This window comes from Leucopleurus acutus, assembly GCF_964270905.1.
Source record: "Leucopleurus acutus genome assembly, chromosome: 4".
Taxonomy (NCBI): Eukaryota; Metazoa; Chordata; class Mammalia; order Artiodactyla; family Delphinidae; genus Leucopleurus; species Leucopleurus acutus.
In genome coordinates, this window is record NC_139146.1 from 6608131 (window position 1) to 6623736 (window position 15606).

The window sequence follows — 15606 nt, forward strand, 5'->3', positions numbered from 1 at the left end:
AATAGGGTGTGAGCACATAAACAGAGAGATTGATTTTATGGACCTGGCTCACCTGATTCTGGAGCCTCGGCGAGTCCACAATCTGACGAGGTAGGCTAGCAGGCTGGAGACAGACCCTGGGAAGAGCTGCTTTTTGCGTCCAAAGGGAGTTTGCTGCAGAATTCCTTCTTCCTCGGGGGAACTCTTGTTTTTAAGGCCTTCAACTGATGGAATGAGGCCCATCCCCATCATGGAGGGTAATGGAGGATAATCGACTTGAAGTCCATGAATGTAAAGGTTAATCTCACCTACAGACCCCGCGGGAGCGGGCGGCGTTCCTGCAGTCCCCGGCCTGAGGGCCATGGCGCCGGCCGCGCTCTTCCGCGAAGTGAGCCCGGCGCTGTGCAAGGCCGGGGCGCCCTGCAGCTGGAGGAGCTGCGGCGCCACCTGCGGGCAGGCTTCTGCGGGGACGTGCTGGCTGCGCCGCCGCGGGAGAGCGGAGGCTTCGCGGTGGGAGGCCGGGTGGGAGGCAGACGAGCCCGCGCGCGGTGCAGGCCGCCCGGCTCTGCCTCCTGCGCAGCCGCGCGCACCGGGGCCGGAAGGCGGGCTGCGAGGGGCCCTGCGCGCCGCTGCACCTCTGCAAGTTGTGGTCCAGGACGAGTGCAAGTTCCTGAGGGACCGGACGGACGGTAGGAACGGTTACAGAATTAATTTTAAAAGAAAAGGCCTTCCCTGGTGGCGCAGTGGTTGGGAGTCCGCCTGCCGGTGCAGGAGACGCGGGTTCGTGCCTCGGTCCGTGAGGATCCCGCATGCCGCGGAGCGGCTGGGCCCGTGAGCCATGGCCGCTGAGCCTGCGCGTCCGGAGCCTGTGCTCCGCGACGGGAGAGGCCACGGCAGTGGGAGGCCCGCGTACCGAGAAAAAAAAGAAAAAGAAAAACACCTTTTTAGAGATATCCTGAATAATGTTCGAGAAAATATCTGGACACTGTGGTGCGGCCAAGTTGACACGTGAAATTAACCAGCACAGATGGTAATTGGGCTGTGCCTGTTTTTACTACTTAGTTCCTGGACCCATGTATTCTTCCCATTGAAGATAGAGCACCACCTCAAGATCTCTAATTTAATGCATAGGCTGTATTTTAGGTCACTGGGTATCACCGTCAACTCAGACATGTGCTCGGTGATCCTGGAAATGTTTGGCTATTCCACTTTTCCCTGTGTACTCATCAGAATAAATGGCTATAGGTCCTTCTGGGGAACGACTGGGACAGTCATTGCCAGAGTATAGCAGAGTACTCCCTTTCAGACACCTGGCCACTTCTTCAGTTAGTAAGTTCTGGATCTGAACATTGGTTAAAGTTTGAGAACGGAGCGAGTAATTATGACTTCCCAGTGGGACAACTGCTCTCAGCCTCCTTTCCCTCCATTTTTGCCTTTTTCGGATTGTAAAATTTCACCAACACCCTTATTAGCCACTAGTCTGTTGGCCGCTAGGGATGCCGTTGTCTATGAGCTATCTCCAGGCGCCCTGCCAGTTAACTTGTCTTCTCCTCCAATCTTGATGTTTATGCGGTACTTTGGGCCTCTTGATGTCCAGCAGTGAAATACCGCCATCTGACCTCCATTACTTCATGACACATCATTATTATGAATGGTAAAGAGGCAGCTCTGTGACCGCAGAGCAGGGCCTGGACTGAACTTTTTGTGTGGCACTGGTTCCCCTCTCGCCGGCACGTCCCTGATGGCCTTGAAACCATATTTTTGGAGCTTCGCATAGAGCATAACCTGGTGATTTTTTTGGCCTCACTTAATCTATCCATTCCAGCACATCCTCTTTACCTGGTCCCTTTATTCCTTCCTCTGCCGTCATTCACAGCAGCTGAAGCCTTTCCACTTTGTTCAGCATTGGTCAGAGCCCTTTTTTTAGGCCTGTCATAGTCACTCTAGTGGTGAGTAGAGTGTCCCATTCCTAGCCTTGCTAGGCTGATAAATCCCTGCGATCCTAGAATGTTCCCTGAGGTCAAAGAAATATTGCTTATCCAGTCATATATATTAGTCTGTTTGATCAAGTTCCCTCAAAATCCAATCGTAAGGGCAGCCTTCTGGCTCATGTTACTGGCATGTAAGTGATTGCTATGTTTCCTTCTGGGTATAATTTCTTTCCTTCTCAGCTGAGCATTTCCCCAGCCGAGCTCTCCTGGGATTTAACCCTTGTAATTGGCTTAGTAGCCAAAGAGGGAGTTGAGGGCAACTCCGGAGAGGACCCCTGTAATCTTGCAGGGGTTGGGCCTCTTGGGCGTCTTCCAGCAAGACAGCTAGCTCTTACTAAGAAGAAGTAGTCAGCTGTGTGAACTGTAACGGTTTGGCACACAAATGTCTGTAGAGACAGTTCCTTCACAGGAGTCCATTCAGAAGTCCTCATTCCAGGTTTTAGGGTCCCAATCCAGGCCCTGATTTTTTGCATGGCATACCCACCTTCATGGAGCATTTAAACATGTCTGTCACTCTGCAGCTCTAATTATTGGAGTTGGATGCTTAGCTGTGTCCCCTCTTCCACTGCAGGATGAGGGGCTATCTGTAAACTTCCATAGAGGCCCTCTGGCTCTCAATCTTAGTCTTTAAGTCCTGAACTTCACATTATGCTTCTGCAGGGCAGTAATTCGACTTTGCAGTGATAAGCTCCAATGCCTTCTAAGCATTGTTGCCCTGATATTTTTCAAATGCCTGAATTGTTAAATCTATAAAGGAATTTCTCTCCACCGGGATAGTTTCCCAGGCCACCTCTGGTGAAATCATTAGTGATTAGAGTATACCATGTGCCAGGGATTACCGGTGCCCTGCATTCGTCAAAATAGCATCCTCTTTGCCTGCCAGTCAGTGAGTGACCTAGTCCCTGATCCCATTTTACTGCCCACTTTCTGGCACCCCTTGCATTAGTTTGGGTTCTCTGAGAAACAGATGTTACACAGATTTACAAATGCAGGTCATTTTTTGTGGAAAATCATCCGTGAGGATAATGGGGAGTCAGAAGACGTCGGTAGAGTACTCAGACCTTGATGTAGGTCTGACTCCTATGAAGGAAAGGAGAAAGCAAACAGAATTGTGTAGGAAAAGTCTTAGACTGTAGTGCAGTTCTAAGAAAGTTGCCTCAAGGCAGATGGGGAGACTTCAAGCCAAGCACATTGGAAGACTGCTTGTCTCCCAGGAACAGGCCTGCCTTAGTATTTTAGCTACACTCAGTCCCTGGCTACGGGAAGTGTGACTTGGGCACAAATGGCAGTGTTGGGTTGCAGAGCACAGCAGCTGGGACCATCTGTCAGTTTCACTCCCTGTAGTCAGAGACTGGGGAGGAGCATTTTCTTGACTGCTAGAGTCCAAAATGCTTTTCTCCTCTTTGGAAGGAAGATAAACCCTTTGGAAGGCACATGTTGAAAATGGCAGAATCTCTGTCAGCCTAAGTTCCTGAGTGAGTGCATGGAGGATGGCATATCCCACTGCCATTATGTGAGAAAGAAACTTCTGTTGCGTCCGAGCAATCTACATTTTAGAGTCTGTTTGTCATAGAAGTTCATTTACTTTAGGTGATGCTTCTCGGCCTGCCTGCAATTCTCTTTTGTATTTGCAGTTACGTGCTTTTGCTGACATCTAACAAGTTCTGACCCATATTTTTCACTGCCCCCAGTGGTGCCCACTTACTAATCTCTACAATATGTTTTTCTGATCTAAAAAACAAGGACCTAATAAATAAATAATAAAAAACAGTGACCTATCTTCACCCAGAGATTGTCTCTTGTACCAGCAGGAATCATATCTTTGAGATGGAGCTTATCTAACATTCAAAGTCTAATTCTGCCCAGTGCTTTGGTATCCTACCCTAATTGCTTATTAGATTTCTCTTTTTTCCTACCCTACTTCAACACTGCTACTTGTGTATTTCTGAATACTGTGTATTTGCCTGGTTCTTAAAGCACTTTATCTTGACTTAATTGAAAATTTCTGTTTATTACTTGAGTCTTGCCTGTTGTCCCTTTTCCTTGCCTAAATTAGGTGTTAATGTTCTCCCTGGTTCCTTACATCATGTCTTCTCTGAAATACTGATATTGGTTTCATATCTGGAAATTTTGAATCCTCTACTTCTGTGCTCTCTTATTTTATGACCCCTTGGTTCTGGACTATCTTCCATGTACCTGGTACATGGTTTGTTTGTTTTTTTTTTTTTCTGTACGTGGGCCTCTCACTGTTGTGGCCTCTCCCCTTGTGGAGCACAGGCTCCAGACGCGCAGGCTCAGCGGCCATGGCTCACGGGCCCAGCCGCTCCGCGGCATGTGGGATCTTCCCAGACTGGGGCACGAACCCGTGTCACCTGCATCGGCAGGCGGACTCTCAACCACTGTGCCACCAGGGAAGCCCTGGTCCATGGTTTTAATAGGGATCCCTTTGTTATTTTCTGTTCCTGGTTCTGATTTCCAACTCTGTTTGCACAGCCTTTCATTACACAAGACCTCACTTTAACAAAGCCATTTTTCTCTCTGGAGTACCTTTCGATATCCCACTCCCAGGCTGATCTGTCCTTTAACAAACAACACAAAGCAGATGACTTTCATAGCTCCAGTGATTTCTTCCATTCCTGGGTTATTATTTTATGACTATTTTGTTTAATTGGCCATATGTTGTATCTTTAAATATTTTTTCTACACGTTGCTAATTGGTTATTTTTATAGGCATTAAACTTTCGGAGAGTTAATATTTTTGCAGCTAATATAAAAGGTTTGAACAGAAACTAAATATATATATATATATATATATATATATATATATATATAATTTTAAACTCCCCCTTTAATTTTTTTTTTTTTTTTTTTTTTTTTTTTGCGGTACGCGGGCCTCTCACTGCTGTGGCCTCTCCCGTTGCGGAGCACAGGCTCCGGACGCGCAGGCTCAGTGGCCATGGCTCACGGGCTCAGCCACTCCGCGGCATGTGGGATCTTCCCCGACCAGGGCACGAACCCGTGTCCCCTGCATCAGCAGGCGGACTCTCCACCACTGCGCCACCAGGGAAGCCCCCCCCCCTTTAATTTTTATAGAGCATAAAAATATTTAATGTTCTAGAAAACAAACTTGCGGTTACCAAAGGGGAAAGGCGGTTGAGGAGGGATGAGTTAGGAGTTTGGGATTAGCAGATACACAAAACTATATATAAAATAGATAAACAGTGAGGTCCTACTGTATAGCACAGGGAACTATATTCAATTTCCTATAATAAACCGTAATGGAAAAGAATATGAAAAATAATATATATGTATATCTGAATCACTTTCCTGTATACCAGAACCTAACACAATATTGCAAATCAACTATACTTCAATTAAAAGAAATTTTTAAAAAACTCCTTCTTTATAGATATTGTTCTGAGGACTAAAAAAATAAAATAAAAGTTAATGTCCTAACATGTATTTTTCAAAACTCCCAGTTTGGAGACAGGAATTATTCAGATTGATTTTCTAAATATCCCCATATTGTTCATTTTTATTTTAACTTCATGCAGTGTGGCACTAATTCATATAAAATATTGCTGATTAATATAGCACAATTATTCTAAGCAAAGAGAGCACTTTTGATTAGTCTTTCAAACCACCATGGTCTCCATCTATCCTCTTACTATGTCAGTGGAAATGATTAAAACACAATTTTGAAGCCATCTGTAGAGTCAAAGTAACATTTGCCTCCTCAGATGCTAGAGTAGTGTAGGGAATACCCTATACTTTTTTCTCGTTACCTTGCAAAACCCTAGCCATGTGTACTATCAAACTCAAGCTCTAATATTCAGAGTTAAAACAAAAATCCACATTCGTTTATTCTGGCACACTCTATGTATGGACCTCTGTGCAATCATTCACTCCAGTTGTGAAATATTGTAATATAATACGTGGCTTAAAGAGCACAGCAATGAAGTTAGCTCTCCAAACTCAGCCCCAATGTCCTTGTTTATAAATGTGAGTAATACAAGTTACAGTATAGAATAGCTTTGGAGATGAGACCAGATAGCATATGTAAATACTCAGTACTGGAGAAGAACATTTGTAAGGCTACTAAGTACTAAATAAATGGTTTTCATTTAGCTGTTTTGAAGAGGAAGAGAAGATGGACGCAGCAAAAGGGGCAAAGGGAAGAGGGAAGAGGAAAAAGGAAATAGGAGAAAGGCACAGAAAGCCTCCGGAGACCTGGATATTCACTGCTCTGCAATCCTTACAAAGATGATTATGAATGCTATAGTGAGTTATTTTGAATACATCCAGAAAGGGTGGTTTTTTTTTCAGGAATTGTTAAACATGTTAAAGAATTTGAGAAAATTGCTATCATTTCAATCAACAGAAACTTTAGATGTTAGACTATTATATAGTATAGGGTTTCTTTTCTTTCTTTCCTTCTTTTTTTAAATTTGCCACAGACATGGTTGTATCCCTTTCTGGCTCTATAGCCTTGGGCAGATCATTTAGATTCTTTATAAAGTGATAATTAATACCTCTCTCCAATTTAACTATCTTAAGGTTTAGATGTTCTTCACGAGGTTTTTTTCATTTAAATTAAGCTTTCACTTAAACTTTCTTTAAATTAACTTCCTTGACCAAATTAAGCTTTAAATATTTTCATCAAGCTATTGTAGATTGTTAAAGTACAATTCAAATGATTTTAGTTCCACTATTTCTTTCTTTCTCCCGTCTCCGCTGCTCTCTTTCTTTCTCCCTTTTTGTTTTCTTTATGTTCTCCCCTCTCTTTCCTCTACTTTCTCAAATATGCATTCAGTAAAGTTGGTTTCTGTTTCTTTGCAATTTCAGTATCTTCAGTACCAGCCTTTGAGTATGTATAATTATTTATGAATGAGTATAACTGAGTGTAGAATTCAGCAGTTTATTTCTGAACCTATTTTAAAGTAATAATGTAATAATTTCAAAATATTTCCAAAAAGTCTTTGTTTACATTGTTTTATATGCTCAGTGAACAGTTGAAAGAGAGCCCTACCTTATCCCTTTATTTCTCTTAAAATACAAAAGCTGTCATTTTAAAGCATTACTGAAAATAAAGTAGCACAAAAGATAATTCTAAGAGAAGAATTGAAAACAACACAAAACAAAAAACAATCCAAACCACCTTCCAAATGCCTTTCACCACACTCTGCAAGGTACTGAAATAGACTTTTCTATTCCTGTCACATCCAGTTGCAGGGTTTACCAGAAGTGGACCTTGTTCCAGTTAGATGAAGGAAGGTTATACTGAAAGCTGCTGATGTGTTTTCAGAAGAATTGTTATGATCCTTGGGAGAAATTGCTTAGAGTAATAGAATTTTAGCAGAAATGAATCTGTTACTAGCTGGGAAAAATTGTTACAGCCACAGAGACTTAAGATGCCAAACTTGCAGTTTTGATTATGGTCTATGAAATTAGGACATAGGAGAAGGGAAATACATTGAAAGAAAGTTTTATTATTTTTTAACAGAAACTTATACCCCTGTGAATTGTACCATCTCTTTTTTTCAGAAAATAGTTATTTTTAACCATGGCAATGAACTTAACTTGCATGTCACTTCACAGCAATACCTTCCCCTTCCCTAGCTAATCCAAATGATGAAAGGAAGACAGACACATGGACTATTTTCTTGATGAAATCTTTATCCTGAGGAACTAAATTTAAAAATTTATCTTTGGTTAAAAACACTAAATTGATCGGGTCTCAATTCGGAATAACTGATGAGACCAATCACCAACTTAAAGGTCACTCTAGATCACTTATAATTTAGGAATTTATTTTTAAACTAAATCAGTTCTAGTTTAAGTTATATATTCAGGTGAAACTGCTGTAGGCAAGAGAAATTTGGAGAACCAAAGGTAGCATTTGACCGTAAATGAGGAAGTGTGTCATTTACACACTAAAGCCAACAAAAAAACATTAGGGAAAATAATGAGAAGTTGAAGTTCATGTTCACAGTTTCATATTAAAAAGTGCACAATTTGTTTTCACATTTATAACTGTATTAGTCCATTCAGGCTGCTATAACAAAATACTACAGACTAGGTAGCTTATAAACAACAGAAATTTACTTCTCAAAGTTCTGGAGACTGGAAGTCTGAGATCAGAATGCCAGAGTAGTCAAGTGAGGGCCCTCTTCCATGCTGCAGACTTCTCACTGTAACCTCACATGGTGGAAGGGGCTAGGAAGTTCTGTAGTGTCTCTTATAAGGGTACTAATCCCATTCATGAGGGCTCTACCTTCATGGCCTAACCATCTACCAAAGGCCCCATGTCTTATTAACATCATATTGGGCATTTCAATGTACACATTTGAAGGGACACATCAGACCATAGTGATAGTAGTGGGACAAAATGAACCACAAAATAATATAATTTTTTTGTAGATTTCAAGTGTAAACTCAGTCTAATCATCTCACTAAATTCTGTCCTTGCTGCTTGCTACTAAAGATGTCAACTAAGCAAAATCAAATCATAAGAAGCAATTAGTAATTTCTAAAATTGGAGGTTTTTCAAACAACAAAAGATTGCTGAGGATCCAAAGTTGATCACCAGGCCTGTGATGTAGGAAACTTGTCTCTTCATTCCCACCCTTTCCATTGTGACCACTGTTTAACATGCCCTATTGTTATATTGGAAACTGATTGTTTCTCCAGCCCCTAACTGGAACATTTTTGGCACAATTATTTTAGATTAACCAAAAATACATAATTTAGAAATACTGTACTCCAGATTTTTTCCTTCTTTATCTGTTTTATTTTCCCTGAGTTGTTAGCTACATGATTTCCAAAATTGCTTTTAGCATTTATTGCTGAAAATTCTAAATTATATGCGTATTAGCAAGATCATAGCCAAAGTAGATACGTAATACACGCTTTAGTGGAAAAATACAGTGTTCAGTGGGGCACACGTTTTTGTACCAAAGGACTCAATTCTGAATTTCTAAAACCATAGTAAATAGTAGTGGGAGATAAAAACTCCCTACTTCATGAACAGGCAGCAGGCTGTCCCCTGAAACAATAAGCTTTGGATAAAACACTTTTGCCCTGTTACTTAATAACTCATTCTGGGAATAAAAATCAGCTTTCGGGCTTCCCTGGTGGCACAGTGGTTGAGAACCTGCCTGCTAATGCAGGGGACACGGGTTCGAGCCCTGGTCTGGGAGGATCCCACATGCCGCGGAGCAACTAGGCCCGTGAACCACAACTACTGAGCCTGCGCGTCTGGAGCCCGTGCTCCGCAACAAGAGAGGCCGTGACAGTGAGAGGCCCACGCACCGCAATGAAGAGTGGCCCCCGCTTGCCACAACTAGAGAAAGCCCTCGCACAGAAACGAAGACCCAACACAGCAAAAATAAATAAAATAAATTAATAAACTCCTACCCCCAACATCTTCTTAAAAAAAAAAAATCAACTTTCCATGTGTCAATTTACTTCTTTGTAAAATAAGAAAACTATTAACTATCTCCTGTGTTGGTATTAGGGTGTAATTGAATACAATTAAATTGTCTGTGCTGATGTGCCTATCACAGGATTTGCCATATAATACATACTCAAGAAATATTACTTTCCCTGTCCAACGAGTGTTAATCTGCCTTCCATATACAGATAAAAACAGTTGTGTACTCAAGACTCAGCAAAATTCCTCTATTGTCGGTGTAGCAATATAATCTCATGTTCTGTTATTTTGGACAAGTCACTTTCACTCAGTGGATTATCTAGAACTCCTAATTTATATCAGAGCATAAATAGGGTGTTTGTAATTATGCGACAAGATTATAAATGTTTATAATTATGCGACAAGGTTATAATTTTTTTTTTTTTTTGCGGTACACGGGCGTCTCACTGTCGTGGCCTCTCCCGTTGCGGAGCACAGGCTCCGGACGCACAGACTCAGCGGCCATGGCTCACTGGCCCAGCCGCTCCGCGGCATGTGGGATCTTCCCGGACAGGGGCACGAACCCGCGTCGCCTGCATCGGCAGGCGGACTCTTAACCACTGCGCCATCAGGGAAGCCCTATAAATATAATTTTTTACTTTCAGTTCCAGCTGAAGTGTCTAGATAATACTAAATTGAATAAAGTGGCTTTTATCTTTAACAGCTTATAGAAGAGATTATGAGGCAGAAAGAAGTCTTGCTAAATGTGAGAAAGAGATTTTACATGAGGAACTCTTTGTGTCCTGAGCTCCCCTGCCCCGTCCCCACTCCTGCATTAGGGGCTGGGACAGGCAAGCCCTTGCCCCTCACTTCAAGGAAAGAGAGGAAGTCTTCAAAGTGACCAGGAAGAGAGCTTGACGTATGTCCCCTGGGATTCACTCAAAAGCAGAATGGAGACCTCACAATAGTAGGGAAGAAGTGATGGCTGCCTGGGAGGTAAGCATGCACTACAGTGTCAGCAGAGGGAAAAAAATGTGTGGGTCCTCATGCTCCAAATGGGTTCACTCATGAAAGATGACCATCAAAGGATCATCTTTGGTTCTATCACAGTCAACTGAAAGGGTGAAAATACCTTGGGCCAAAGAACTGGTTGCACTAAAAGATGCCCAAGGGATTACCAGGGTGTTGCAAATGACCAGCCATGAAATTTCTTGCACCCTTAACAAGGGAATTGTAGGCCAGATATCCCCAGAGTTAGAGAGTTTCCAAAGAACACACAAAAACTGTCCAGAAGCAGAATTGCTTCATCTTGTAACATTCTTCAGTTTATGTAGACATGCTGTTTGTAGTGCTCTCAAGTGAAGAGGAATTCATCTCTCTAGTATACATTATTAGTTTAAGAAAGTTTATTTTTGCATTCAGATTGCACAAAATATCTCTACCTGAAGAATGCAGTGATGTTTTGCTAATTTTTTTTTTTTTTTTTTTTGGTGTAGATACCTTTGAAAACCAGATATTGCTAATGGTCTATCTAACACCATAGCAGTATAAATGAAGTAAGTACTTTCCAGTTCTTTCCTGCTTCCTTTCTTTTATATCCATCAACTTTGGAAAGGTCAAACTCTGAATTTGCAAAGTAGGAGGAGTGGTAGATATCGAGGAAACAGAAAAGAAATCAACTACATCTCCCTGGTTTTTTTAACCTACTCTATTAGTTGACACTCCATTCTTCTGTTTATATATATATGGTTATTGTTGCACAACCTTTGAGTAAAGAGAAATATACCTACCTAGTAAGCTATTATCTTATGATCTGTTTTCTCTATCCATTTGAATTTTATGTAGATCTATACACGAGTGGACGTAACAATGCTAATGTTTCTGATAAGGTATTTTCCTTTACATTTTATGTTAATGATAAATAGAAAGAACAAATAGTGTGTGTTTTTTAAATGTTTTCATAAAGATTGGTTTTGAAGCTATGTCTTCTGGTTAACTATTTACTACTAGAAATAGTTCAAAGCAAAGAGAGTTAGACCACATCCTGCAATTTATGAAAGTATTGAAGCATGACTTCAATAGCTATTACTAGGTACAAAAGCTGTATACCATCTTGTCATTTTTTTCAGTAAATGATAACATGCTTATATTCATTCACATATAAACCATGTAAATAGATGTTTTCACACAGAAAAGGAAACCCTGACTGGTTGAATCGTTCTAGTATAACTGGGCTCAAACAGACACTTAAGGGTTTAAGAGGGAATGCCATGACCAACAAATCCAGACGCTCTCTGAGCTCAACTAAATCCAACAGAAACATTCAGCTTTATGCTTTTACCCTTGAGACAGCTTGAATTCAATAGCTATTTGCAGAGTTATGTGAGGGTGAGACAAAAATGAACATACCATGTAAAATAGTGTTTCAAATAACATATTGGTTTGAAGACATTTATTGCAATTCTTATATGGCTTTATTTCTTTCCTATGGGATGGCTTAGCTTGTTAAAAGAATATTGCCCACTAAAATAATATAAACTTTTTTGTCCTTAAGGACAACATAAACATAGTTAACCTATACCGTCACAGTCTTCTGAGGCTCATACTGAATAAAAGAGGGTATTGTGTGGACAGTCAGCAATTCTTTCTTTGCTGTGTAATTACCTGAGGTGTTGCTATAAATCCAGTATTTACAACATACATTCCTTAGCGCGTGAGGTAATCACATATGTCATAGGGGAAGAAAAGAAGTTTCCATTTTTTCTGTGAGACACTTTTTTCCCCAATCATTGAATTTAAGCTTTGAAAGAAGCATGAATATAAATAATATGCAGACCAATGCATGAAATCGTACAAAACTACTTTAAACAATACATTTAATAATTGTGGTAACAGTGTCTTATTTCTAGTGAACGTAGAATGACTAATGACCTTACTGCTACTATTTCTTTTCATGCTTTCTGTGTATATTATTTCAGAGGTTTCCACGTTGACATTGTTTCTTACGCTCTCTCGTGTAAAATTCAAACATTTTCATGCCATACTTCTTGAATTAAAAACATTCTCACCTCTTCCATTTTGTTGCACTGTATAAGTTCAAGGTTACTTAAAAATTGCTTCTATTAGAAAATTTTAGAGCAGACCTTGCTTGCCAATAAAATGTCCTTAGAAAGGTATTGCCAAGGAACTCTGTTCATTTTTCTGTTGTTTGTTTTCAGGGTCTTTGCTTACACACACACACACACACACACACACACACACACACACACAAATTACTTGGAATTCCTGAACATTCTAAGAGCAAAGCTCACCCTCAAGGCTCAAGAGTAGACAGGGTCCATGAGGCTTCGTCCTGAAGCCACTGTGAGTCAGAGTGTAGCACAACATAGAACTTCATACTCAACCTCAGTGAAAAACATTTAACTCCCAAAGCTCTCAGCCTTCTCTTCATTGCCTCAGTGTAATCCATTTATTCATCTCAACAAATGATTATTAAAATTAACAGCCAGTGTGAACAGAACAGGGAACACAATAGAAATAATCTCTGCTCTTCTGGAATTTATAGCCTAGTAGGAGAAACATATTAAACGTGGAACAAAAACATATACAATATGCATCCATAACAATGTATGAATGTTACAAGAATTTGACTTTAACGGCTTAATCTAATAGGGATGTATTGTCTCACATTAAGGAAGTTCTGTTGTGACAGGTTGTAATTTTCAAAGACGGTCACACCGATATATTCTACCTTCAGTGCTCTTCCTACAATTTAGAGGTAGATCTTATATTTTCTCCTTTTGAATTTGGTAGGGTTCTACTATGGTAAATATGACACCATGGGACTTTCATGACTAAATTTTAAAAGGAAATAAAACTTTTGCCTCATCCTGTGGTTACACTGGCTTTTGTAAAACAGCTACCATGCTATGTAGAACCATGTGTAGGCATCCCAGTCCCAGCCCCAGCCCCAGGTCCAGCTGAAGTCTCAGTCAACAGTAGGTGTCAACATCTGGTATTTGAGTGAGTCTTCAGATGATTCCAATACTGTCTTCAAACTCTCCAGCTGACACTGAATGGATCAGAGATGAGCCATCCCTGGCAGACCCTGGCCAAACTACAGATTTGTCAGTGAAATTAGAATTAATATTGTGTAAACCACTAAGTTTGGGAATTGTTTGAACAGACTTTGATACCTTTAAGTGGGGAGCTAGCAAAATTTATATATATAAATGTATACATATATATGTATACATTTATATATACACACACACATGTATTTATATATCTTTGGGAATTAGTGGAAAGTGGACGAAAGGAAGCTTGAAAAATCTTGAAGTGAGAGTTAATAAAAGCCAAACAGGGAGGGACTATTAATAGAAGCCTCATGGCCCTTAAAAGGCTGTCAGTGGGAACTTTAAGGAAAGTAAGAAAAATATCATTGTAAGTGGGAGGAAAGGGGGAAGCTTTCTACTACCACTTGTTATGTAGTAGTAGATAGTTTAGATATTCTGTCACTTACAGTAACATGAAAAATAGCATATTTGTTGAATGAACTTAGCCAGGCAAAATGTTGAAGATGCTACCTACCTCCTTCAAGCTGCCTATAATAAAATGAGGAAGTAAAATTTTAGGCTAAAGAAAGAACCATTAGATAAAAGTGAGCCAGGACTTGCTGAGTTCAAAAAATGTAATCGTTTCTCATTTCCTGCCTGATTAGACAGAAAAAAGGATGCTAACGTTAAGACATGATTTTCGACCAAATATCAAATCCAGAGGACTGTACCTGGCATAGATAACCAAAACCAAAACCAAAACCAAACAAACAAAAAACACTAACTCTCTAGAGCTGCTTGTCTTTCTTCTTTGCCACTTTAAGCATGTTGATTTTATGCTCATATTCATAAGCTGGCTGTTGTATTTCTAGAATGCATCCCGCTCTACACAGGAGGGAGGATAAAGGCAAGGGCAAATGTTGCATGAGTTATTTAGACTGTCTTGTTTCAGTTTCAAAATTAGTTAAATGAGGTTAATGATAGTAGCTACCTCATAGAGTTCTTATAGGTATGAAATATATTAATAAGGACAAAGCATTTGGAATCATGCCAGAAACATGAATACTATAAAAGTGTTTATTTAAAAGAAGAAGAAAAAAAGTATGCCTGATGAATCTATTCTTCTGATCAGAAAAACAATATGAAAGCTTTTTTATGAAAGCCCTAATTTGTAGAATTCCTCTCACCTCCCCTTTGCCAAAACTGAATCACGTATTTTTAAACGGGTGAAATTCCATATTAAAGAGTATCGGAGACTTAGTAATAAAAGAGAAAAAGGGACGCTGAGCAGGCAACTGTTATCAGTGTCCTGAAGAAAACCTGTAAAATCCCATGTGAGCATGTACTAGGGATTCTGAACCCAGTCTGAGGACCTACGACGTTTCAAGTAGGGCAGAATGTACTGTATGTATTTGTGGCACAATTTGTTGATAGGATATTTGGGGGTAATACTGGGGAAAATATATTGGGGAGAATCATAATGAACTTTGAAGACCAAAGCAACAATAAACTTTGTCATTTAAGCAATTATGTGTATACATACACATTTTTCTTTTATATATATTCATGTATTTACAATTTTCTTCCATTATATCTGTTACACTTTCTGTTTTAAGTGTGTCTTAGATGCAGTTTATTTTCACTATTTTTCATTTTTTTAAGCTTTATGTATTTTTATTTGCCTTTCTTCAGTGTATTCTTCTGTCATATTAAATATTCTGCTGAATCCTCTAGTAAATTTTTCAGTTATTCAATTTTAAGCTCTGGATTTTTCTATTTTTTTTTTTTTTTTTAGATGTTGGGGGTAGGATTTTATTAATTAATTTATTTAGTTTTACTGTGTTGGGTCTTTGTTTCTGTGCGAGAGCTTTCTCTAGTTGTGGCAAGCGGGGGGCCACTCCATCGCGGTGCACAGGCCTCTCACTGTCGCGGTCTCTCTTGTTGTGGAGCACAGGCTCCAGACGTGCAGGCTCAGTAGTTGTGGCCCACGGCCCTAGTTGCTCCGCAGCATGTGGGATCCTCCCAGACCAGGGCTCGAACCCGTGTCCCCTGCATTAGCAGGCAGACTCTCAACCACTGCGCCACCAGGGAAGCCCCTGGATTTTTCTATTTTTTAACAGTTTTTATTTGTTTTTGTTGAGTTTCTGTTCACTCATTGATCTCACACTGT